Source organism: Oryzias latipes (genome assembly GCF_053564925.1).
Source record: "Oryzias latipes strain Hd-rR chromosome 1 unlocalized genomic scaffold, Olatipes_Hd-rR_3.1 chr1_Y".
Classification (NCBI taxonomy): domain Eukaryota; kingdom Metazoa; phylum Chordata; class Actinopteri; order Beloniformes; family Adrianichthyidae; genus Oryzias; species Oryzias latipes.
In genome coordinates, this window is record NW_027616335.1 from 4,935,151 (window position 1) to 4,960,344 (window position 25,194).

Consider the following 25,194-nt stretch of genomic DNA (forward strand, 5'->3'; position numbering starts at 1 on the left):
ATTGCCTCTCCTAACTGGCTTCTTCCAGCTCTGTTCTTCCACAAAAAAAGCACCAACCACGCAGATTAAAATAAAAAGGTGAGCAAACAGGCGCTTCTCAATATTCATTACATTAATAAAAGCACGTTAGGGAGATCGTCTCGTATATTACCGAGCTCCTGCATAAATGAATGCGGCAGCCGTTTGTTTACAACGGGACTCATGTCCTCTTCCGGGATTTTTTAACACTACTGCGCAGGCCCAAATGATTTATTCCGACAGGGAGTGTGGCACCGGCGCACCACGTCAAACAAACAACAGTGACAATCACGTCAAACTTTCAAAGCGAAGAAGACAAGGTAAATCTACACGTTTTCGCAAAATATACTTTATTGAAAACAATGAAAAATATATAAACCGTTAGATATTTTAGTGACCCGAGCGGACAAGTGAAAAATAAAGTCTTGTGGTCCATACTGCTCGAGCAAGCTGGACCGGGCCAGCAGACAAATGGCTATGTCAAGCCCTGCAATTGCAAAAAAGATTAATTGTTTCTGGATATTCTTTGAAAAAAGTACAGTTAGGATCAATTTTTTCAATGTATACATGCCGAAAGCCACTTTTTATCCGCAAATTTAGAACCAAAACTGCCCAATTTCTGATAACAGTGTAGATAAGATGAGGTGCATACTCCCCCCTAGTGTTGATGAGTGGGCATTGCGCCGTCACGTTCGCTAAAGCATTTTCGATCGATGTAGTCAGGGTGCTGCTGCTTATGTCTGAGTAAGGGAGTAACCCAAGGGCTCCAGACTGCGACCAATTGAGAGTGTGCGACTAAATTTGAGAGTGTGCGACTAAATTTTACATCCAGTCGCACATGTGCGACCAGTAAATTTGCCTCCCCCACCCTCCGTATTTTTTTATACATCAAACATGGAAGGCGCACGTCAATGATCAATGAAATGATCAATGAGACGCGAGCCCACACGCACGCAGGCAGACACACACACTCGCGCACATACTCATGAAACGCGAGCACACATTCGAGTGATGCCTAGGGGGAGGGGCCTAGAGATATTCGCGTGCGTAAACATCTGTGGGAAAGAAATGGAGACAAATATCATCACAACCTGATATGTGCGTCTGAGCTATGGGCAAGCAAACAATTGATTCGTTCTTCCGACCTGCGGCTAGTGTACCAGTGCCAGAGTGTACAGCAGGGGTCTCAAACTCACGGCCCCCATGATGATATTTTGCGGCCCCCGCCTTAATATGAAAGTTCAATTTTAATTCGGCCCGCCAGTTTGTATGAATGACACTTTTTCATTGTCGTGCGCGGAGCTGACCAACCAATCACAGTGGGGTAAATGACTCTTGGGGGCATGACAATGACAAGCTTTAAACCAGGAAACATGACAGCCCCCTCCCTCCCCGGACCACATTAAGGAGTTCCTTACTTTCCTTAGAACTCATTTTTTAGCTCGTAATTTTCTAAATACATGCAGTCCGTGGTAAACTTTTCTCTGGGTCACACAGACCCGGAGGAAGGTTTAGGGTTTTGGTTAAGCGCGCGGCGGCGCGTCACCCCCGACCACAAACGGTTATGCACGGCTCAGAGCAGCTCACCGCTGCGTGATGCCCGTCTGTGAGGCGGCCACTGAGTGTGTGAGAAGAATAAGTCCAGATACCATCCAGATACCCTCGAAACATTACACTGTGACCATCTCAGACCCAGCAGGAAGGAGTAACTTCAGTGAGGTTTTTCCTCCACCTGAGGAGGGATCTGCCTTGAAGCAGGACATGCGCAGCTATTTGTCTGGTATGCAGCAGCTTCATGATCGCCTTTCCATACTAGTGCAGGCACCCCCGTCTCCGCCCCAGCTGACTAGACTGGGACACCCCGAGCCGTTTGATGGAACTGCTGCTCTCTCCTCTTGTCATTTCCGCTTTGACTTTTGTCCGAGTGAGTTTCCTTCCCAACAGAGCGAAGTGGCCTGCACCTCAGCTATTTGACGGGTCAAGCCAACAGCCAACAGTACAGATTTTGGGCATTTCTCACCAGAAGCAGACATGTACCGTTCTATATCAGGTGATTAAAGATTCTGATTGGCTATAAACACCTGGACATGAAAGGGCAGGATGTTTTCTAAGACCAGACATAATTGTCGTTGATTACAGAATGACCTGGAGAAGGTGGCTGTCAGAAGGTCAATGATTAAACTGATGGAAAAAGGGCTAGAGCTAAAGAAAAAAATGAAACCACTCCAGACGCAGACATGGCAGCTGCTTCTGCCAACAACAAAAAGGTTCTTGGTTCCAAAAATGTTAATGTTCACAATACTTACAATATTGATTTGCATTCAGAGTTGCTCTTCTGCTCAGAAAAATTGCAAAAAGCTTTCAGCTCATATTCCATTTTTTAATACCTCCTTTTTTTGATAACCTTTTTGTTTCTTTATTAGAAATGAAATGCTGGAAAATCACATTGTACTTGAACTTTTTAACAAAGCAAATGAATCTCATAGAAACAAGTCTCAATTTGAAACTTTCATATAAATATATCTGTAAGGTGACCCCAACAAAGACGTTTTTGCTGATTATTAATGTTACAGAAAAACAAGTCTGGAAACAAAATAACTTTATTGGAAAAATGTTACTCAGAACAAATTTACAGCCTGTTAGAACACAAAATCATAAACATTTCCTTCAGAAATAAAGAAGATTTTACTGTTCAACAGTAAAACATAATTGCCTGAGGCTTCAGCACAGAAAAGCTTTAGTTTAAAGCACCTCGATGCACATGAGGATAAGCTGAAAACTCTCCCAGTTTGTTGCCGTCAGCATCGTAATGCAGCATCCGGAAGCATTTGTCACAAAAGAGACACGGGTCGCTGGGAGCTAACTGGTCACTAGTGGTGTACCATCTAGAAGTGTCAAAAATATGGAATTATTAGTTTGAGAAAAGACTAATATTACTGGGAATGTTTGTTTTTCCAAACCTGGCAATAAAGAGATGGCAGACGGCACACTTCTGTGTGAGGACTTAGTGTTTGTGTGTGAGCATAGGGCACAGCTTCTTATCCAAGCAATCGTATTTGTGGACCAGCCTGTAATGAGTCAAGAAAGTTAGGATTTTGAGATGTTCACATCCACGATTCCAAGAGCTGTTTTCAGCTGTGGTTAGATGAATGCAAGGCAGCTTCACTTCAGCTTTTGCTCATTTACGCCACAACCAACAAAGAAAACCAATGAGACCAAACCAAGCCGGTGTGCCAAAACTCAACAGTTTACTGTTTACTGGGTTTTCTTTCAGCGCCTTCCTTCAGGGGTTTGTCACCATCAATCACACCAGGGGGGTATTCCAGGAAGCATGTTTAAACTAGCCTGACTTTAAGCCTGAACTCTGGCTGCAATCTGCCTGAACTTGCTTACTCTGGGTATGTCGGTTCCAAAAGACCGGATATGAGTTGGCGTAATTACGCTCGACTTGGTAACCCTGGGTTAACGCACGGTACATAAAGACATCCTCAATAGATCGCCGATTTCTGGAGTCACCATGGAAACGCGTGGAGAAAAAAAAAAGAAAGCGCGACACTTGAGACGGAAGTGAGACGGCGTCTGAGATTTTAATGAGTCCATCAAAAAAGTAACACGGCTGAAAAATAATTTAGTTAAATTTATTCAAACTCAATAATTGTTTATACAACTCAAATGTACGTATTTATCTAACTAAATATTACATTACTCCATTAATCTTTTTTCCATCTTAATTACTTATATTTCTTGAACTTTCATATGTCTAAGTTTGAGCCGGCAGATATGCTTATTTTTATAACAATAAAAAGGACGGATAAAAATGCACGGAGTGCAAAAATTCATTAAAGAATTTTCCATCTCTGTCATAACAGGATAAGGTGGTAGGGGTGATATAAACTCATCATCCTCTCATTTACTCTCACTCATGGTGCAGAGACGTAAGCATAGTAGGACAAAATAGCTCGGCAAAACACGGTGAAACACAGTAAAAAGCTATACAACTAAACACATTTTGTAAAAAACCCACACTTAAACCCAAATCCGTCCAGACAGGCAAAGGGAATGATATCCCAGAATCCCTTACGGTGCCGATCTAACAACAGCATCAAAGTTACACCTACTTAATTTAATTAATTTGAACGAAAGGACAATAATTGTCTGAAAACTACGTTTTATTTTTAAGGTGACCTAACAAAAAATGATTTATCTTAACTGAAGCAAATAATTAAGTTAGATCAAAGTAAAAAAGTTTATCTATACAACATCCATACGTGGTCTCATCACCCTCTCATGGTGGAAAAAGTATTATCTGAGCTTTTTCATCCACTAAATCATCTTCAAATGGACACGCCATGCTGCTTCACCTCTCTGTAAACAAACTAAGCTTCAACTAAACCTGCTCCGGACCAGGTTATGTTCAGAGCATGAGTTGCCATGGTAACTTGACCTAACCTGAAATATACCTCCATTTCTGGAACTGAAAGCTGAAGTTATTAACTTCCTTAGCCTCAAACTTATCGTGGGAGCTAGCATAACCTGCTTTCTGGAATACCCCCCAGAATTCACTCTTGTGATTGGGCTTCAGTTGGAGAGCGTATGCACTTCCTGACTCAACCCCCTGGCTCATGGAACCATGTGAGAGTGCCCCCATGTGGTCCCTGTAACTTACTGCATCTGGTAGTCCCAGATTGACATTCATGTGATATAAATGTAGTAATATGGAAGGAAATGTCTAAATGTGGTGAAACTGAGACATAAATTTCATGAGGTTAATTTTTACATTTGGCGCCCCATACTTTCTGGCATTTTAAACGTTCTAATGCTAATATAACAGACTATTTTCATTCCTCTTTATTGTTATATGTTATAACGGGACATTTCATCTGGAGTAGGGGGCGTATGTAAAACTGTTTACTTCTGCATTGGTGTTCGGATGACAGGTTTATGTCGTAAGGTGACAGATGAACTTATGTGAAGGAAAAGGAAAATAAAGGCTGCAGCGGTCTTCTACACCCAAATGTGTCTCTGAGCTCCTTATTTTATATATGAAGCTCCGCTTTACTGACACCGATATGGAGAGAAATTAGACTCAGTCGGATTTGTGCGTAAATTAGGATTTGTGCATAAATTTGGATTTGTGCGTGATTTTTTACTCACATAATACGTTTTTTGTATAAGTTAAAAAAATATAAAAGGAAAAAAATACAAAATGCAATTTACGTATGCACAAATTAAGATTACAACAGCTTGAAACTACTTACACACACACATCTTTAAAAAACACACACGAATCCCTTGTTACGCACACACGAAGCCAAAGTTACGCACGGATCTACCGTGAGACTGTTTTCACGTCTCACAAATTCGTGGAGACCGGCTGGGATGGCGGACTGAGCGGATGTCTCTCGCTAAGCTCTCGCCTTTTGCCCCGATCTGCACGGTAAATGTCAGAATTTGAAAACTGAGAGAGAACGGTTTGACTGGAGAACAGTTGCGCGTTGACTTTATCTTCGTTTTGGAAAAAACATCTTGGAGAGTTCATCTTTTTTGCTTAAATGGCGACGAAGAAAACAAGTCCGAAGCAAGCTCCAACTTTGCAGCCCTCAGCCATGATGAGCGAGCATGACTATTCCCACATGGACGTCGCTTCTAGTGTGAAAAGGAAACCACCACCTACTCCCACAAAGTCTACGGGACCACCTTTGAAGGTGAAAACGGGACAGGAGTCTACTTCCAGATCTGATGATGCTGTTTTGGCTGCAATTGAAAGGTTGACGTCCAAAATAGAAGATTTTGGAAGTCAGCAGCGTGAAAAAACAATAATGGTGGCAAACATCTCCCGGCTCGTTGAGATGAACGCGGCTGAAATAAAAGACTGCAAAACGAAAATTGCAACGTTGGCAAGAGAAATCTCAAGGATAGTGAAAGAGAACCTAGAACTGAAGGAAACAGTTGCAGACTTGGAAAGATACAAACGAAGATGGAACTTGAAAATTCATGGTCTGAAATAAAAAGATGACGAGAACATCAGGGAACATGTGGTTGGAATCCTGTCCAAAATAGCACTGCATAATTAATATGGTTATATAATTTGTTATAACATTTTATATTGTTTTCCAGTGAAACATTTTCATGAAAATCATCATATACTGTAATGGTAAAATTCTCAGTTTCATATTTAGTAAATAGTTAGGGGCACAGCTAACCCTTAATTTAAGACACCAGATTCTTTTATCTTAAATTTTCTCTTTTTTTTGTTGTTTACATCATTCTGTGTTTTATTTTATGTCTTTAAGTTCTGTGTGGTCTTTCATTTCACTAAATACTAGGGGTATTAGGGATTCTGTTAAAAGAAAATCACTTTTTTTATTTTGCAAAAACCAAAAAGTTCAATGTTGTTGTCTACAAGAAACTCACTCCAACGAGACTGATGAAAAGTTTTGGGCCAATCAGTGGGGAGATGAAATCCTTTTCTCTCATGGCACCAATCGGTCAGCAGGGGTCGCTATATTACTGAATAGTTTTTCTGGCAAGCTTTAAGTTACAAAAAGAGATGGTTCTGTTCACTGGTTGATTTGTGTTTATATGAAAGATGATAAATTTGTTATTCTGGGAAATGTATATGGATATAACTCTGCAGCGCAAAACAAAATCATGTTTTCAGATTTTACAAATTCTGTTAAAGAGCTAAACCAAAGATATCCTAGCAGTAATTTAATAATTGGAGGTGATTTTAATATGGTGGAAGATGAATACCTTGACAGATTTCCCTCAACATTTCAAAATCATCATTATAATCCAGTTCTTCTTCATTTATGTAGAGATTTAAATGTTTCTGATGTCTGGCGCCGTGATAATCCTGATGTTCGAGCGTTCACTTGGTTTAAACCAGACGGATCTGCTAAATCTAGGTTGGATTTTTGGTTAACAAATGAAAATCAACAGAATTTTACATCAATAGCCAATATTTCTGCTGCAACATTAACAGATCATTCTATGATTAAACTTATTATTCAACCTCGCAATAATCCTAAAAACAAAGGTTACTGGAAGTTCAACTCTATTCTATTGGAGGATGAAGTTTATGGAGGAAATTAAGAGAGAAATTTTCCAGTTTTACAGCGGGTTGTACTCTTCTTCTTATTCATTTCAGGATGCTGATCGCTTCTTCAACCACATCAAGGGTTTGGCTCCTAAAGTGGAGGAAAATTTTAAACAAGTGTGTGAAGCAGAAATCACTATGGAAGAAGCAGAAAAAGCCATGAGAAGTTTAGCTGTAGATAAATGTCCAGGATCTGATGCGCTTATCATGAACCTTTACAGACATTTTTGGGAACACTTGAAAGAGCAGTTTTTGTTGGTCATAAGTTGAGTTGCACATCCTTCCAACTACCATGAAGCAGGGTGTCAGTACCCTGATTCCTAATCCTTGGAAAGACACCAGACTAATTGATCATTTGAGGCCAATATCCCTCCTCAACAGTGATTATAAAATTCTAACCAACATTTATGCATCTAGATTAAAAACAGGACTGAATCAGATCATCTCAGACACACAATCAGGATTCTTAAAAGGACGATCAATTCACAATAATAGTTCTTGATTTGATTGACTATAATCAATTAATTGAAAATGATGGCTTCATTTTATTTTTGGATTTCTTTAAAGCCTTTGACACGGTTGAACACAAATTTATGATTCAGACTTTAGAAATATTTGGATTTGGACCTAATTTCATACGTTTTGTTCAAACAATCTATAATGATACAAACAGTGCAGTTATTTTACCAAATGGCATTTCTCCCAGGTTTTTAATTAACAAAGGAATGAAACAAGGTTGTCCAATTTCACCGTTACTTTTTATAACAGCAACAGAAATGTTATCAATATTTATTAAAAACTCTGGTTTCTGTAAACTCAATGTCCTGAGAGAACAGTTAGCCATCACTCAGCTGGCAGACGACACGGCCACATTCATGAAGGACAGTCATCAAATACCAGAGATCATTCAGACTGTGGATTTCTTCTCTAAAGCATCTGGTTAAAACTAAATCTCAGCAAATATGAATTGTTGCCAGTTCACTATTCTGATCAGTCAGTTCTTCATAACACAGCTGTTAGGACTGTTTTGAAATATCTTGGTGTTCATATCACCAAAGACAGTAAAACAATGGAGAAAATGAACTTATGGAAAACTTTAGAAAAATGTAAAGCCAATTTAAACATGTGGTCACAGCGAGATATTTCTATTTTGGGCAGAGTGTTTCTCACTAAGTTAGAATGTTTATCCAGATTCATTTATCCAGCATATTCACTCCCAATTCCTAAATCTGCAAAGAAAGCAATAAACCAGGCCAAGTTCAACTTAATCTGGAAAAATAAAAATTATTACAAAAAAAATGGAGCTATAATTCAGGATTACAGTGAAGGTGGATTTAAAGCCATAGACTTTGAAAGTTTGGATGGTATGATTAAGATAAATTGGCTTAGGTCTTTTCTGCAAAATGGAAGAAATATTTGGTTTCATATTCCCTCAAACATCTTTTCTCATCTGGGGGGCATTGAGTTGCTTCTAAAATGTGACTTTGATTACAGAAAACTTCCTATTAAACTTTCTACTTATCATCAGCAGGTGTTACTGCACTGGAAACTCATATACAAGCATAACTTTAGTCCACACAATACTCCCATATGGAACTGTCGGTATGTGTTATGTAGAAACAAATCTTTGTTTTACAAAAATTGGATTGATAACGGCATTTGGTCATTACTACATATTATGAATGACAGTGGAAACATTGTCTCATTTGAAACTCTTTCCAGTAACTTTAAAATAAATGATAGAAAACAATAGAACAACGTGATCAAAGCAATCCTTCAGACTTTGATCAAAATGTCCTCCAGTCTGGTTCAAAATGTTCAAGTTCTGCTTTTATCTCTGCTGTTCGATGGTCGACCGCTTAATTCAAAACTTCCAAACTCATTTATACGATCTTTATTTGTTAGAGAACTGTTTCCAACATTTGACAAAAATCCTTCTATGTCACAGCATTACACAAGAGAGGAAATAAGCAAGTTAAGATCTCAGTTTATTAAATATCCAATTTTCCCAAAATACAAAGAAATCCATTTTAAAATAATGAATGAAGTCTATCCGTGCAAAGAACTGTTACACATACGTTTTGGTTTTCCAGAAAATAACTGTTCTTTTTGTGATATAAATATTGAAACACTTGATCATTTGTTTTTTGAGTGTATGTATGTTTACAGTTTTTGGGAGGATTTCTTTTTTTGGTGCTCTTCAAAGTTTCCCTTTCCCATTTCTATTCAATTACAAAAGCACATTATATTATTTGGAGTAGTTTCTGGTGATAATCTATTTGATTTGACATTCAATACCTTATTAATATCTGGGAATTTTTTCATTCACAAGTGCAGATTCTTAAAAACCAAACCATTATTCAATACATTTCTTAAAGAAATCAGTTTATATTTTAAATCTCTGACATTGATGAAAAACAAAAATGCAATAAAACTGTGTATTTTCATTGAAGATCATATGCTGTATCACAATCCCTAGTATTGTAAACTACAATTCTATATATTTTGTTTTAATTTTTTTTCTCTATTTTTTGTGTGTTGTTATTATTTGTATGTTTAATGTTCAAATAAAAAAAACCAAAAAAAAAAAAAGACCGTCTCACAAATTCGTCCGTAAATGCTGCGTTTAAATACCAGTGGAATGCTCGGTCTTTAGAATTTTCCTATCAGCCTTCCCTTTTAAACGTATCCAGACAATGACACAATCAATACATGAAGACAGTAGATGTTAGTGTTGAACATAGAGGCTACTTACTTCGGGGCGCTCACCACCGAGATGGGCCGCCATTCTTCCCGTGACTCTCTCAGTGTGACTGCCTTTGATTTTTCCGGGGGAAAAAAAACATTGCCCCCTACTGGTTGTTCCTGTTACGCATTTTGTATCAATTCGGTGTCTCGGATAATAATATAATTTTAATATATATATTAGCGTTTAAAAGTGAACGTCATATTCTCAGATAATAATTTTTATTTTCCTTTAAAGTATTTTTAAGCCCTGCTACCAATGAGTTATATAATTCATTGCCTGCTACACCCACTGAAGGAAATACGTTTAGAAGGGAAGGCTGATAGGAAAATTCTAATGACCGAGCATTCCACTGGTATTTAAACGCAGCATTTACGGACGAATTTGTGAGACGTGAAAACAGTCTCACGTAGCGACCCGGGGGTTAGGAGTTTAGCGCTGTGTTCAGCCCCAAAGGCCTATGGGAAGTGGGGAGCTTCAGGGTGAAACCTTGAGTCAGAGGGTTGTGTACTGAAGTGACTTCCATGCTGTTTGGGCCGATTGGGTTTAATGAAATTAACGGGCATTTGCTGATAAGCAAATAGAGCCCTCCCTTCGGCTTAATCCTTCCTGAGACTGACCGGGGTCGTGCGGTGTATGGGGCACGGTCAGCTCTCCAACAAAATCATCTGACAGGCAGATATACGTTTGATTCCTCGCTGAAGTAAGTGTATGGCTGGATCGCTGCAGTATGTTCCGAATCAGACCATTTGTGTGAGGGAACGCGGGTGTCTGTCCGCAATCGAGTCAGGCTGAAATCCCGGATAATCAATTGGTGAGGTATATTTTTCTGTTTCGTTGATTTACTATTTTGTGTGTGGAAACTATGCTTGGATTGTTAAATGGAAAATAGAAATAGTTAAGCTTTATGGTTCACAAATAGTAACTTCTATCAAGCAGATTTGTTAACAGCCGTGGCTCGTACCGAACCGTATGGAGCCGAACTCTGAATACAACCAAATTATTGAGATTTTTAGCTTATTTTTACACCCCTAATAAATATAGATGGATATAATTTTGCTGGATGTGACATCCATAGTTTCAATTAATAACGACAATAGATTTGTTTTCTTTTCAAACTAACTGACGCAAATCACAGAAGAAAACCCCCTCAAGCCAGGTGAGGTACTTGTTTTATTTTTACAATTTGTTGTGTGTGGAAACAAACTGTAGTTAGATAAATTGTTTGTTAGATAAATATGCTTTCAGTGTTTTTCTTTGCCAATTGTACAATACAATGTAAGCTAACCACTCAGGTTGTAGGTACTTCAACGTTAACCATTTCATGTATTTTTGCCGAATTAACAGAAAAAATAACCCCTCACCCCCGCAAAGGAACACCTAGTCTGGCACTCCGCCATACTTCCGGCGAGGCGGGACCGCAGAGTCGCTTGGGAAAATCAGGTGAGTTGAAAGTGTTTGCTCAAAAACATGTCATCTTTCTCACATACGACACACCTCATTTCTCCACGATTTTTTTTCTCAAAGAAGTACAATTTATAGTTACAAATACTCTTTTAAAATTGATTTCAAATGAAAACAGATACATTTTAGCCTTTTTGGAGTTTTCATCATTAAACTTTTTCTGTCTATTACACTGACCTATGTAGAAATGCTTTGTGTAGGCCCAACGTTTAAAATTTCACGTCATTTTCTTATTTAAACAATTGTATACACGCAGATTGTTCGAAGTTTTTCCTTGTGAAGTCAAATATTGTTTTCTGTCAGTTTCTGTTGAGGATGCTCCTGGCCTTGGCAAGGAGGAGAGACTCTGCCTCCGGCAATGGCGCAAACTAAAATGGTAAGTTTGACTCCTGCTTGTTGTGTGAACAGATCAGATGTATGGAAGCGATTCTGTAGCATAAATAAAAAATAAAGTCAAAACCAAAAATGCTTTTTAATTTTCAAAATGAAGCTGCATTTTTTTGACTCAAAATTAAAAAGAAAAAGCAATACTTCAAAATGCTTGATCATTTCCTTCCTCAATACAGCTTATTCTGTCACTTAATTAAAATGATAATGAAAATGTATTTGACATTTCATTTTAAAAAGGTCCATGGTAAATGTGTACCAAAATTTATTTAGAAATGTCTAAACATTTAAAATGGATTAACAGAAATGCTTTTTAATTTTCAAAATGTAGCTGCATTTTTTTGACTCAAAATTAAAAAGAAAAACCAATATTTCTAAATGCTTTTTCATTTTACACTTAAAACCGCTCATTCTGTGTCATAATTAAAACGAAAATGCAAAGAGGGGATTGCATTTGCATTTTAACATCCACCCTGCGCACCTTGTTGCAATATTCATTTCGAAAAAGCATTAGCAGAGGGGAGGCGGGGCGATGACGTCACCGCTCTCTGTGTCAGGCCGGCCGGCCACACGCACCAGGAGCAGACTGTGTTAGCGGCAGAGAAAACGGCTTTGAGTTGGTTGTGAACTTCTGATGAGTTTCCACAGCTTCTCAGGACTACATAGAAGCATGTCTGCCTTCTGCGGTCCTCCTCCTGACTGCAAGAAAAGTTCAGTCACTGAGTCAGAAATGCTTAAATCTATATTACCATATTAGCCTAATCCTAGTATGCTGTTTATAGGTTTAACTAAATAAAGTTTACATTTATGTCAACAGCAAATTATGCGTACAGCATGCAGCATGTTGATAATAGCCCTGCAGCATCATGCATGTCAACTTGTGTTCTATTAAGAAAGCCCCTCCAGCAGTAAAAGAAAAAATTTTACCTGTGAAATGTTCTGCCTTCCTCCTTTGTGGACTCTTATTTTGGCAGTTGAAACTTGCACAATGAACTGGCATATTGCAAAAAATGTGTTCACATGCATGCACTGCAGCAGTAACTTGACCTCACCAAGATGGCGGTGCTCTCCTCCCATGAGGAATCACGTGATGTCTCTAGTGATATGTGCCTTAACCGTTAACATATGTATTCTGAACTCACAGGAAAATGAAGAAATTCCCTCCTCCACCCCCTCTCAGAACCCCACCCCCTCGTGGTGCCCCTCCCAGAGCCTCGTTCTCCCCAAGAACCCCACTCCGGCCCAGAATCCCACCCCCTCCCAGAGCCCCGCTCCCGCCAAGACCCCCACCCCTGCCCAGAGGCCCAGCCGCACCCACTTTAACCAAAGTGCATTTTAAGAATGGTGCACTCATTACAAAATAGTTTCTCCTTCGGAGGCTCCTGGCCTTGCCCAGGAACGAACAGGAGAGGCGCCGGCTAATCCAGATTTGTGGGTCCAGATAAAATGGTAAGTTTGACTCCTCCTGCTCGTTGTGTGTGAACAGAGGAGTCGGTGATGTTATTTTTCAATCAAATGTGCATAAAATTTTAAAAAATCTAAACGAAATTGAAAATCATTAAATATAAAAAAACTGACCTACAATTATTGTTCTCTTTATTTCTTGTACTTATGTTGTCATATGATATTAGCTCATTTAAAGAAATCAACATATTATTTAAGTCAAAAAATGATAGATGTTCTTGTTTCTACTGGATACGTCAAGCTTGAAACCAGATTAAGGTTTTTGCCAAATATTCATACAATTTATAAATAAACGTATGAGAGAAGCATCAGAAGTAATTATTACACAATTGGAAAAAATAGGTTTTTCAAATCAATGAATTCCTATTTACTTGAGAAACACATTTGTCTCATTTAAAAAGAAACAAATTTACATGTGGACGTTTCAGTAATAATTAGAAATGTATATTTCTGATTTGGAACACCGTTTTAATTGAGTTTATGTATAAATAGAAACATTTTTTTTTTTTTTTAATAGAAACATTTGTCCTTTTTTGCTTACAAAAGTTATGTTCATTACTTTTTGGATAGATTTGAGTTAACCTTATATGAAGGTAAAACCTTTAAAGGTGCGCGTGCCTTTGCACTCTAGACTGTTTGAAGTTTATTTTGGAAGTATTCATTCATTTAAATCTTGTTATATAAAAACAAATAAGGGTTACTAGTTTATTTACATTTCAAAGAAAAATCTGTCAGGACAGTGAAATATTATTGGATATTGATCAAAAATGATACATGTATATTTAAACTGGAAGTTTTCTTTTGGAACAAATGGGGTTAAAGTTTTTTTTAAGGAATAATTAGCAAGATTACTTTCATAAATCTTATAAAAACTGCCAGACAATTAGATTAGACTAAATTTTTTTTTAAATTCTTTTAATTCTGTTTTAATATAAAAAATATGCTGTGAATAATGCACATTAAAGTTGAATACTGACTTCTTAGTGTCATGAAGGTTTATGTGAAAATTCTAAAGATATATATAAATTGACTTTGAAGCAAATTGTTATATAGTTTACTTGCAATAAAAACCATGCTTCATAGGTTAATTGGCAACTCTAAATTGTCCATAGGTGTGAGAGTGAATGGGTGTTTGATTGTGGACATCTTACCCTGCGACAGACTGGCGACCTGTCCAGGGTGTCCCCTGCCTTCTCCCACAAGTGGGCGGGATAGGCTCCAGCGCCCCGTGACCCCAAAAGGGAAAAATGGAATAGAAAATGGAATATTTGTGATAACAAATTTAAATGCTGAAATAATTTAAGGATGTGATTTTTGTTTTTGTGATTTCAGGGAGAAGAATCAAATCAAAAGACCCTTTGTTTTTATTTTGTTTTTTTTTCTTTTGGTGTTTTGTTGATGATCTATGTTTTAATAATTTCGTTCATAAATTATAAATTTAAACATTCACCTCACTACTCTTGCCTCTTCATGTCTGCAATTGGGTCATCCAGATACCCTTGAAACATTACACTGTGACCATCTCAGACCCAGCAGGAAGGAGTAACTTCAGTGAGGTTTTTCCTCCACCTGAGGAGGGATCTGCCTTGAAGCAGGACATGCGCAGCTATTTGTCTGGTATGCAGCAGCTTCATGATCGCCTTTCCATACTAGTGCAGGCACCCCCGTCTCCGCCCCAGCTGACTAGACTGGGACACCCCGAGCCGTTTGATGGAACTGCTGCTCTCTCCTCTTGTCATTTCCGCTTTGACTTTTGTCCGAGTGAGTTTCCTTCCCAACAGAGCGAAGTGGCCTGCACCTGAGCTATTTGACGGGTCAAGCCTACAGCCAACAGTACAGATTTTGGGCATTTCTCACCAGAAGCAGACATGTACCGTTCTATATCAGGTGATTAAAGATTCTGATTGGCTATAAACACCTGGACATGAAAGGGCAGGATGTTTTCTAAGACCAGACATAATTGTCGTTGATTACAGAATGACCTGGAGAAGGTGGCTGTCAGAAGGTCAGTGATTAAACTGATGGAAAAAGGGCTAGAGCTAAAGAGAAAAATGAAACCACTCCAGAAGCAGACATGGCAGCTGCTTCTGCCAACAACAAAGGTTCTTGGTTCCAAAAATGTTAATGTTCACAATACTTACAATATTGATGGTGGTGGGTCTCATCAACAACAACGATGAGACCCCCTACAGGAGGGAGGTGAGCAGGCTGGCTCTGTGGTGCAAAGACAATAATCTCCACCTGAATGTGGAGAAGACAAAGGAGATGGTTGTGGACTTCAGGAGAACTCCCACCCAGCATGCTCCACTGATCGTTAATGGTGCTGCTGTGGAAAGGGTGAGGTGCACCAAGTTCCTGGGGGTGCACATCTCCGACGACCTGTCTTGGAACCAAAACACCGCATCACTGGCCAAGAAATACCAACAACGCCTGTACTTCCTCCGCAAACTGAAGAGGGCCAGAGCTCCTCCCCCCCATCATGCAGACTTTCTACAGGGGGGGCATCGAGAGCATCCTGACCAGCTGCATCACCGTGTGGTACGGAGCCTGCAACGCGTCCTGCTGGAAGACTCTGCAGCACATTGTGAGAAGATCGTTGGTGTCCCTCTTATTGGCCTCTCGGACATTTACTGCTCCCGTGTACAGATTTTGGGCATTTCTCACCAGAAGCAGACATGTACCGTTCTATATCAGGTGATTAAAGATTCTGATTGGCTATAAACACCTGGACATGAAAGGGCAGGATGTTTTCTAAGACCAGACATAATTGTCGTTGATTACAGAATGACCTGGAGAAGGTGGCTGTCAGAAGGTCAGTGATTAAACTGATGGAAAAAGGGCTAGAGCTAAAGAGAAAAATGAAACCACTCCAGAAGCAGACATGGCAGCTGCTTCTGCCAACAACAAAGGTTCTTGGTTCCAAAAATGTTAATGTTCACAATACTTACAATATTGATGGTGGTGGGTCTCATCAACAACAACGATGAGACCCCCTACAGGAGGGAGGTGAGCAGGCTGGCTCTGTGGTGCAAAGACAATAATCTCCACCTGAATGTGGAGAAGACAAAGGAGATGGTTGTGGACTTCAGGAGAACTCCCACCCAGCATGCTCCACTGATCGTTAATGGTGCTGCTGTGGAAAGGGTGAGGTGCACCAAGTTCCTGGGGGTGCACATCTCCGACGACCTGTCTTGGAACCAAAACACCGCATCACTGGCCAAGAAATACCAACAACGCCTGTACTTCCTCCGCAAACTGAAGAGGGCCAGAGCTCCTCCCCCCCATCATGCAGACTTTCTACAGGGGGGGCATCGAGAGCATCCTGACCAGCTGCATCACCGTGTGGTACGGAGCCTGCAACGCGTCCTGCTGGAAGACTCTGCAGCACATTGTGAGAAGATCGTTGGTGTCCCTCTTATTGGCCTCTCGGACATTTACTGCTCCCGCAAAGCCATCAGGATTGCAGGGGACCCCTCACACCCATCCCAGAGTCACTTCAACCTGCTACCATCAGGGAGGAGGCTGCAAAGTCTGCAGGCCAGAACCAGCAGACTAAAAGACAGCTTCCTCCATCAGGCGATAAGGACACTCAACTCCCTCCCTGCCCTCCCCCCTCTGGCCCCTCCACTCCGTCCTACAAGCCCACACTGAAAACTTTCACAACAGTTCAGATCACCACTTTCACCAAAGACTGCCACCACTAACTCATCAACTTATTGTTCTCAGCACTGTTGTCACTTTAAACTGCCACTTTAACCATCTCATTGCTCTCTGCACTGTTTAGACTTCTGTTATTCTTCTTATTATTGCTGTCTTTTTATCTATTTTTTAAGTCGTTTATTTATTTATTATTTTATATGCTGCTTGCACTGTGGGGTGAGAGGAAAGCAATTTCATCTGTGCTGTATGTCTTTATGGATGCAGTACATTTGACAATAAAGCCGACTTTGACTTTGACTTTGACTTTTGATTTGCATTCAGAGTTGCTCTTCTGCTCAGAACAATTGCAAAAAGCTTTCAGCTCATATTCCAGTTTTTAATACCTCCTATTTTTGACAACCTTTTTGTTTCTTTATTAGAAATGAAATGCTGCAGAATCTCAATGTACTTGAACTGTTTAACAAAGCAAATGAATCTCATAGGAACAAGTCTCAATTTGAAACTTTCATATAAATATATCTGTAAGGTGACCCCAACAAAGACGTTTTTGCTGATGTTTATTAATGTTACAGAAAAACAAGTCTGGAAACAAAATAACTTTATTGGAAAATTGTTACTCAGAACAAATTTACAGCCTGTTAGAACACAAAAACAAACATTTCCTTCAGAAATAAAGATTTTACTGCTCAACAGTCAAATATAATTCCCTGAGGCTTCAGCACAGAAAAGCTTTAGTTTAAAGCACCTCGATCCACATGAGGATAAGCTGAAAACTCTCCCAGTTTGTTGCCGTCAGCATCGTAATGCAGCATCCGGAAGCATTTGTCACAAAAAGACACGGGTCGCTGGGAGCAAACTGGTCACTAGTGGTGTACCATCTAGAAGTGTCAAGAAGATGGAATTATTAGTTTAAGAAAAGACTAATATTACTGGGAATGTTTGTTTTTCCAAACCTGGCAATAAAGAGATGGCAGACGGCACACGTCTGTGTGAGGACTTAGTGTTTGTGAGTGAGCATAGGGTACAGCTTCTTATCCTAGCAATCGTATTTGTGGACCAGCCTGTAATGAGTCAAGAAAGTTAGGATTTTGAGATGTTCACATCCACGATTCCAAGAGCTGCTTTCAGCTGTGGTTAGATGAATGCAAGGCAGCTTCACTTCAGCTTTTGCTCATTTACGCCACAACCAACAAAGAAAACCAATAAGACCAAACCAAGCCGGTGTGCCAAAACTCAACAGTTTACTGTTTACTGGGTTTTCTTTCAGCGCCTTCCTTCAGGGGTTTGTCACCATCAATCACACCAGAATTCACTCTTGTGATTGGGCTTCAGTTGGGCTACGTCCACACTGCAGGCTGAAACGACCCAATTCCGAATTTTTTGCCCCTAAGCGGCCCAATTCCGATCCTTTCATGACAGTCTGAATGACACAGATCCGATCTTTTCAATTGCGACCCAGGCCCCGTGGGTTTGCCGTCCTGATTTCGAATTGTAGCCGTTCTTTTCAATTGCGACCGCCGTCTGACCGGCCAGGCCACATGATTCCGAATCGTACGTCGTCAATACGCTACAAACGTCATCATTCTGCGTTAAATTAGGCAGGAACGAAAACAGCAACCATGGCGGACGCTGCATCTGAGACCAGTCAGTGGAAGGGAAGCGAGGTCACCGATTTGATCTGTATATGGGGCGATCGTTCTATCCAGGCAAAACTTGAGGGCTCGTATAGGAACAGGGCGGTTTTGGAAGAAATTGCGAGAGAAATGAACGAGCGGGGATACAGAAGATCCTGGCTCCAGTGCCAGAGAAAAATTAAAAGCCTCCGAGCAAAATACAAGGAGGTAAAGGACTGGAACAAACAAAGTGGCCGTCAACGGAATACATGTCCGTTTTATGAAGAGCTGGACCGCATTTTGGGGGATAAGCCCAGCGTTCAGCCAGTTGAACTGTTGGACAGCTGCTTTGCTCAAGAGGAGACCGAGGAGGAGGGCCCAGGTCCCGCAGCCGCCGCGGCCAGCCTGGCTGGTCGGTCTTGCGGTGATACTGATACAGGTGAGTTATTTGCACATGGCATAGCCACTGTGACTTAACTTTATAACATTGAAATACAATGTGTGACAGTTTGTTAATTGCATACACAGGTGATGCGTTCCTTGCAACTCCTTCGCCTTCCACCTCAGATGGAAGTTCTGCGTCCACAAGTGAAGAGCTTGCATCATCTTCAGCGTCGTCTGTAAACAGCAATGGATCCTCCACATCCACTGCATGTATGTTCTTGGTTGTATTCTGATCGTTTTCTAACCCCATTAACCTCTTAACCCCCACACCTGAAGACTTTTTCTACTGTTAAAGCTTCTTAGAAAAAAAGCTATGAAAAGGTTATGTAAATGCAACAAAAAAAGCAATGAAAACGTGAAAAAAAGAAATAACAAACCTGATGGTAGTGCAACAAAATTTGACAGATGAGTGATCTTTTAAAAAATTCAAAAATTGATGGCAACACTGTAAGACCAGTTTCATAGCTGTCAAATGATGTGTTAGTCTGGGGTGAAGGCTGAACAGCATAGTATTGTTTAAATGGCCTTAAATAATCTTAATAATTACTAGATGTAGGAGCTAAAGGCCTAGAAACTATTTAACTAAGTTCTAGCTCCTTTGATACACTGAGATGTGCGACGCCAGAGTTGATTGACGCGCCAAGCGGGCTGTCGTTTCCTTATACGACGAAGAAAAATGAGTCCTTTACTCCGATCAACTTTGCATTACTTTGTTTCTTTTATTTATTTACACTACTGAACGGATTGGACTACTCTTTTTGCTTCATTTCCCGCACAAGCGGTCAAAAACCATTTCTCCATCTGGCTCATGCACACCTGTCTGTGGTCAGATAATCAACAAATTTATAATTGACAGAAAAACATGAAAACAGCGACACCCACAGGACATGTTTCTCCATATGGCTCCTACACACCGGCCCCTAAATTGTTATACAATTGAATAACAATTTACAAATACCTCACAAAAAAAAAAGGAGCCAAACATAGTTCACACTTCTTGTAACAAACAAAGTTTTGATATGGGCCTGTTGATTACATTAGATTTAGTTTGTAGTTTCACAGATCGTACAAGTCCCCTTTTGTCTGAATAAACTTCTAAGACTTTGCCAAGTAACCAGGAACCACGGGGAGCTGATGAGTCCATGATTACAACTATATCCCCGACTAACAAATTCCTCTTCCTTTGTTTCCATTTCTGTCTCTCTTGGAGTAAAGGCAAATATTCCCGTATCCACCTTTTCCAGAAAAGATCAGCAAGATATTGTACTTGCTTCCAGCGTTTTCTAACATACTGGTCTTGTGGATCAAATATTCCAGGGGGTAGAGCAGGTTTCCTCATGAGAAGAAGAAGATGGTTTGGTGTAAGAGGTTCCAAGTCATTTGGATCATCAGACATCTTCGTGAGTGGACGATCATTTAGAATTGCTTCTATTTCACAGAGTACTGTGGACAGTCCATCATCATCCAGTTGCTGCTGCTGTAGAACTGAACAAAGAACCTTACGAATTAGGCGGATTAAACGCTCCCATACGCCTCCAAAATGTGAAGCTCCTGGTGGGTTAAAACTCCACTGTATTCCGGCTTGTGTCATAACCTTTGCAATTTTGTCTTGGTTTATTGCAGACAACGCTCTTTTTAGTTCTTTATTGGCACCGATGAAATTTGTGCCATTATCAGATCTTAGTTGCTTCACTTGTCCTCTTCTGCTAATGAAGCGACGCAAAGCATTAATGCATGAATCTGTATCCAGAGACGTTGCAACCTCCAAATGCACGGCTCGGCTAGCCATACAAGTGAAGATGACCCCATAGCGTTTACAGGTTCCTCTTCCTCTTTTCACTTCCACTGGACCAAAGTAATCAACACCTGTGTTGGTGAATGGAGGCAGATCAGGAAGGATTCGTTCTTTTGGAAGATCAGCCATTTTTTGCGTTACTGATCTCCCATGAAACCGTCGACAAAATAGACACTCTGAAATTACTCGCCTCACCGCAGAGTTGGCATTTGTAATCCAAAATCTTTGTCTTACTTTGGAGAGTGTATAAGCCCGACCGCCATGACCAAGACGTTGATGTATGTGTTTCAGAATGAGCATAGAGATATGCTGGTCCTTAGAAAGGATAAGAGGATGCTTGCTTTCTTCGGGCATTGCTCCTTTGCACAGTCTTCCACCTACTCTCAGAAGTCCATCATCCATGATGGGATCTAATTTGTAGATCGAACTTTGTTTACTCACACTTGAGTTTGTCATCAATGCATGAATTTCTTTCATAAATCGCTGCTGCTGACAATAGCGTATGATGGCCAATTCAGCTTCCTTCACATCACTCAGTGTTAAGAAGTCAACCTTGCCAAATGTTGCGTCTGTTGCAGGTGTGACATTTTTCTGCTTTGTCCTTGTGGTTTCATCCTGTACAGTTTTCAACTGCTTTCTCTGTCGACCCTTTTCCAAGAGTATGGATTTAAGTCTAAGGATCCAGGCAACCGCAGTCGTTAACTTGCTCCAGTCTGAGAAATAGGCAATCAACTTCTCTGTAGGGTTAGAAGCATCACAGCCACTGATTGCATTTACAGTTTCTTCTTTTCTGACCTCTTTGTCATTAGGATCAACTGAAAACTCTGTGAATGATGTTGGCTCTTCACATTCATGTGTCCAAAGAAATTCAGGTCCTTTAAGCCATACACTGTCCTTTAGGAAGCTTGAAGCCTTCATTCCTCTTGAGGCTTTGTCAGCTGGATTATCTTTGGAGCAAACGTGTCTCCATTGTGAGGGTTCAGATGCTTCTCTTATAGCAGAGATTCTGTTTGCTACGAACGTGTGAAAGCGCTTGTTTTCATTGCGAATGTACTTCAACACGGAAGTACTGTCAGTCCAAAATACAGAACTTTCCAGTGAGATCTCTAGTTTTGTTTTTAGCATTGCATCAAGTCTAACAGCAAGAACAGCTGCTGTTAGTTCTAATCTGGGAATTGTTATAGGTTTTAAAGGTGTTACTCTGGCTTTGCCAAGCAAAATGGCTACGTGAATGTGATCATTCTGGTTTACCAGTCTGATGTAGGTTACTGTCCCATATCCACATTCACTGGCATCTGCAAAATGGTGCAATTGTGCACATTTGATTTTTCCAAATCCCACTGGCTTGATGCACCTTCTCACTTCAAATGTGGACAGTAGAGCTAATTCTTCAAGCCATTTTTTCCACTGGGACCGAAGGTCTTGTGGTAAAGTGTCATCCCATCCACATTTTCTTCTGCATAACTCCTGTTGAATCATCTTGGCACACAATGTGACTGGTGCAAGAAAACCTAAAGGGTCGTAGATCGAGCAGGTGACTGACAAAACACCACGTCTGGTGAGGGGCTTTTCTTTTATCTCCATTTTAAACATGAACACATCAGTCTCTGCACACCATTGCAGTCCCAAAGCCCTTTCTACTGGAAGTTTATCACGATCTAAATCCAGCTTCTTCAGGTCCTTGGCTCTTTGACTAGAAGTGATAGCTTCCAAAACGGCTCGACTGTTACTGATCCACTTCTCCAAAATGAACCCTCCTTTGGCGCACATAAAAATGAGATCTTTCATCATTTTTACTGCTGTCTCCTCCGTGGGCGAGCTCTTCAAGCAGTCATCAACATAGAAGTTTTTCTTGACTGTTTGACAAACCTCTGATTTGAATTCAGATTTGTTGTCATCTGCTGTTTTCTGGAGAGCGAAGCTTGCACAGCTTGGTGATGAAACGGCACCAAACAGATGCACAGTCATCCTATACTCTTCAGGCTCTTTAGCAAAATCTCCACCTGGCCACCATAGAAATCGCAGAAAGTCTCTATGTTCTTCCATTACCTTCACTTGGTGGAACATTGCCTGGATATCACCCATGAAAGCCACAGGTTCCTGTCTGAATCTTGTTAGAACTCCCAGCAATGAACTTGTTAGGTTGGGGCCTTGCATGAGCTCTCCATTTAATGACACTCCTTTGAAGGTGGCTCCACAATCAAAAACAACTCGCAGGGATTTTTTCCTTGGATGTTGAACACCATGATGAGGGATGTACCAGACCTTTCCTTCCCTCCCCTTTATCTGCTGTTTAGGGACCCTTTCAGCATAAGATTTCTTGAAAAGTTCATTCATGTATCTTGAATACTCCTCTTGCCAAGCTTTATCATGAATAAATCTCTTCTTTAAACTTTGAAGTCTTTGCTTAGCCACACTGTAGTTGTTTGGAAAATGAACCTCAGGATTTCTAAAGGGTAAGTTCATGCAGTACTGTCCGCCAATCAACGTTACTGAATTTTCCAATGTATTTAGAAACTTTACATCTTCTCTTGACATCTCTTTGTCTTTTGAAACCTTTTCATTAAACTCATAGCTGTACTGACTGGACAGCAATTCCTCAAGTTTATTCACAGAGATCCTGTTCACTGTAGCAGAGCGGGGGCACTCCTCCAAAACACCACTGTTTCCATTCAGTGGACCATTGACGACCCATCCCAACACTGTCTTAACGGCATATGGTCCATTTCCATTACTGTTAATAACTTCCCAAGGCTCCAGTAGCTGGGGGGCGTTGGTACCTATTAACAGGTCGACTTCTGCATTTATTTTTGGCATGTGAATTTTAGACAAGTGAGGATGTTTCTTCAGATGTTCAGATGTTGCCATGCTCTCAGTTGAAACTGGCATTTTCCTTTGTGTCAACACTTCTGGCAGAGGATAAAAATTATGGTCTTCTACACCAGACACTTCTAGACCAATCAAAGAGTAGGCTGGAACAACAGTCTCCTGTCCCATTGTACGCAAGAGAAATGAAGTTCTTCTACCAGTAACATTCAGCTTTTGCATAAGATGTTCTGAGCAAAAAGTAGCTGAACTCCCAGGGTCCAAAAATGCATGTGTTTTGATGACACAATTTCCCTTTTTTGCCTTGATCTTCACAGGAAGTATAGATAGGGCACAATAATCCACTCCGGCCCCTGTATGTCCACATGTTGTCTGTAAGGTTGGTGTATTCTCTATGGACTCCTTTGACTGCTCTGCAGCTAGGGGCTGTCTTTTAATGTGGAGCACAGTAGGGTGCATTTGACTACAGGCCTCACATTTTAGCCGCTGCTCGCAAATGCGACTCACGTGACCAGTGCTTAAACATGCAAAACATAATTGTCTATCTTTAAGCCACTGAATCTTGTCTTTATGTTTCATTATTGTAAAGGCTTTACAGTTTTCCAATAGATGGCCTTTTGCACAAAAAACACAGTTAGGAAACTCTTTGTTGTTGCTGGGTTTTTTAAATACACCTGATGTTACTGTAGTGGCCACAGTGTTTCCTTTGAATCCAAACTTAGGAAATGACTTGGGTCTTATAAAGGATTTTGCATGAGAATTGTTTGATAAAGGATCTTGTATGTTGCCAAATAGAGGATCTGAAAGAATTTTTACATGTCGTTCAATGAAAGCGACAAGATCAATGAAATGAGCTCTGTTGTTGGTTCTTTCCATAACTTCATGTGCTGTGACTCTCCAATGTTCTCTCATTTTGTATGGCAACTTTGAGATTATAGCTCTCATGTTTGCAGGCATGTCAAGTTCTTGCATGTGCTGAAGCTCCGTCATAACATTACAACAGGAACGAAGGAATAAAGAAAATGCTTTTAGAGCTTTAACATCCTCAGCTTTTATTGTTTGCCAAGCCAACGCCTTTTCATTGTAAGCTGTTGCTATTTTATAAGGATTTCCAAAGTGGTACTGAAGAAGATCCTTGGCCACTGCATAGCCATGTTCAGGAGTCATGTGTTGACAGCTACGCACCACTTCTTGAGGTTGTCCCCTTGTAAACTGTTCCAAATAGTATAAGCAATCGGCTTTTCCTGTTTTTGCTTCCACTCCTTGCTCAAAAGCCTTGATAAAACTTCTATATTCCAGAGGATCCCCTTCGAATATGGGAATAGTTCGTGGTGGTAGAGATGTTGAAAGCTGCTGTTGCACAAGTGCTGATGTTATTTCATTTTGCTTCTCCATTATGTTAATTATGCGGTCATTTGGTGAGTTCCCAGTCTGTTCTTGTTGGTTATTGCTGGAATAATGGTAGTTAGTTAATTGCCTTGTGTGATCATTTAAAACTAGAACTGATGAATGAGATTGAGTTTGTTGAACCGTTTTTTGCTTGTTGTGCTCCGGTTGTAGACTTATGCTGTGTTGATACTTGACAGCTGACTCCATTTGTTTGGTTTCCTTTGGTACTGCATCCATAGGCAGAGTCGGTTGTTGTCCCTTTGAAGTATTTTGATAGGCTAATTTCCAT

At 40.2% G+C, this 25,194-nt stretch overlaps 2 long non-coding RNA genes across 4 annotated transcripts; one reads left to right on the forward strand and one right to left on the reverse strand.

Moving 5' to 3' along the window:
- Positions 1 to 2,415: 2,415 nt before the first annotated feature.
- Positions 2,416 to 9,962, reverse strand: LOC144990367 (uncharacterized). The gene is made up of 3 exons (XR_013654354.1): positions 9,873 to 9,962; positions 2,979 to 3,086; positions 2,416 to 2,903 (listed from the first exon to the last, which is right to left on the reverse strand). It is a non-coding gene; the product is annotated as an uncharacterized LOC144990367 (long non-coding RNA).
- A 187-nt stretch (positions 9,963 to 10,149) lies between these two features.
- LOC144990355 (uncharacterized) lies at positions 10,150 to 17,139 on the forward strand. 3 transcript variants are annotated; one of them, XR_013654334.1, is made up of 7 exons: positions 10,150 to 10,677; positions 11,002 to 11,022; positions 11,211 to 11,306; positions 11,631 to 11,703; positions 12,859 to 13,163; positions 14,511 to 15,872; positions 15,962 to 17,139. It is a non-coding gene; the product is annotated as an uncharacterized LOC144990355 (long non-coding RNA). The 3 variants fall into 3 exon arrangements; XR_013654335.1 differs by having other exon boundaries at positions 10,151 to 10,677; positions 14,511 to 15,065; positions 15,155 to 17,139; XR_013654333.1 differs by having other exon boundaries at positions 10,156 to 10,677; positions 14,511 to 17,139.
- The last annotated feature ends 8,055 nt before the right edge of the window (positions 17,140 to 25,194 follow it).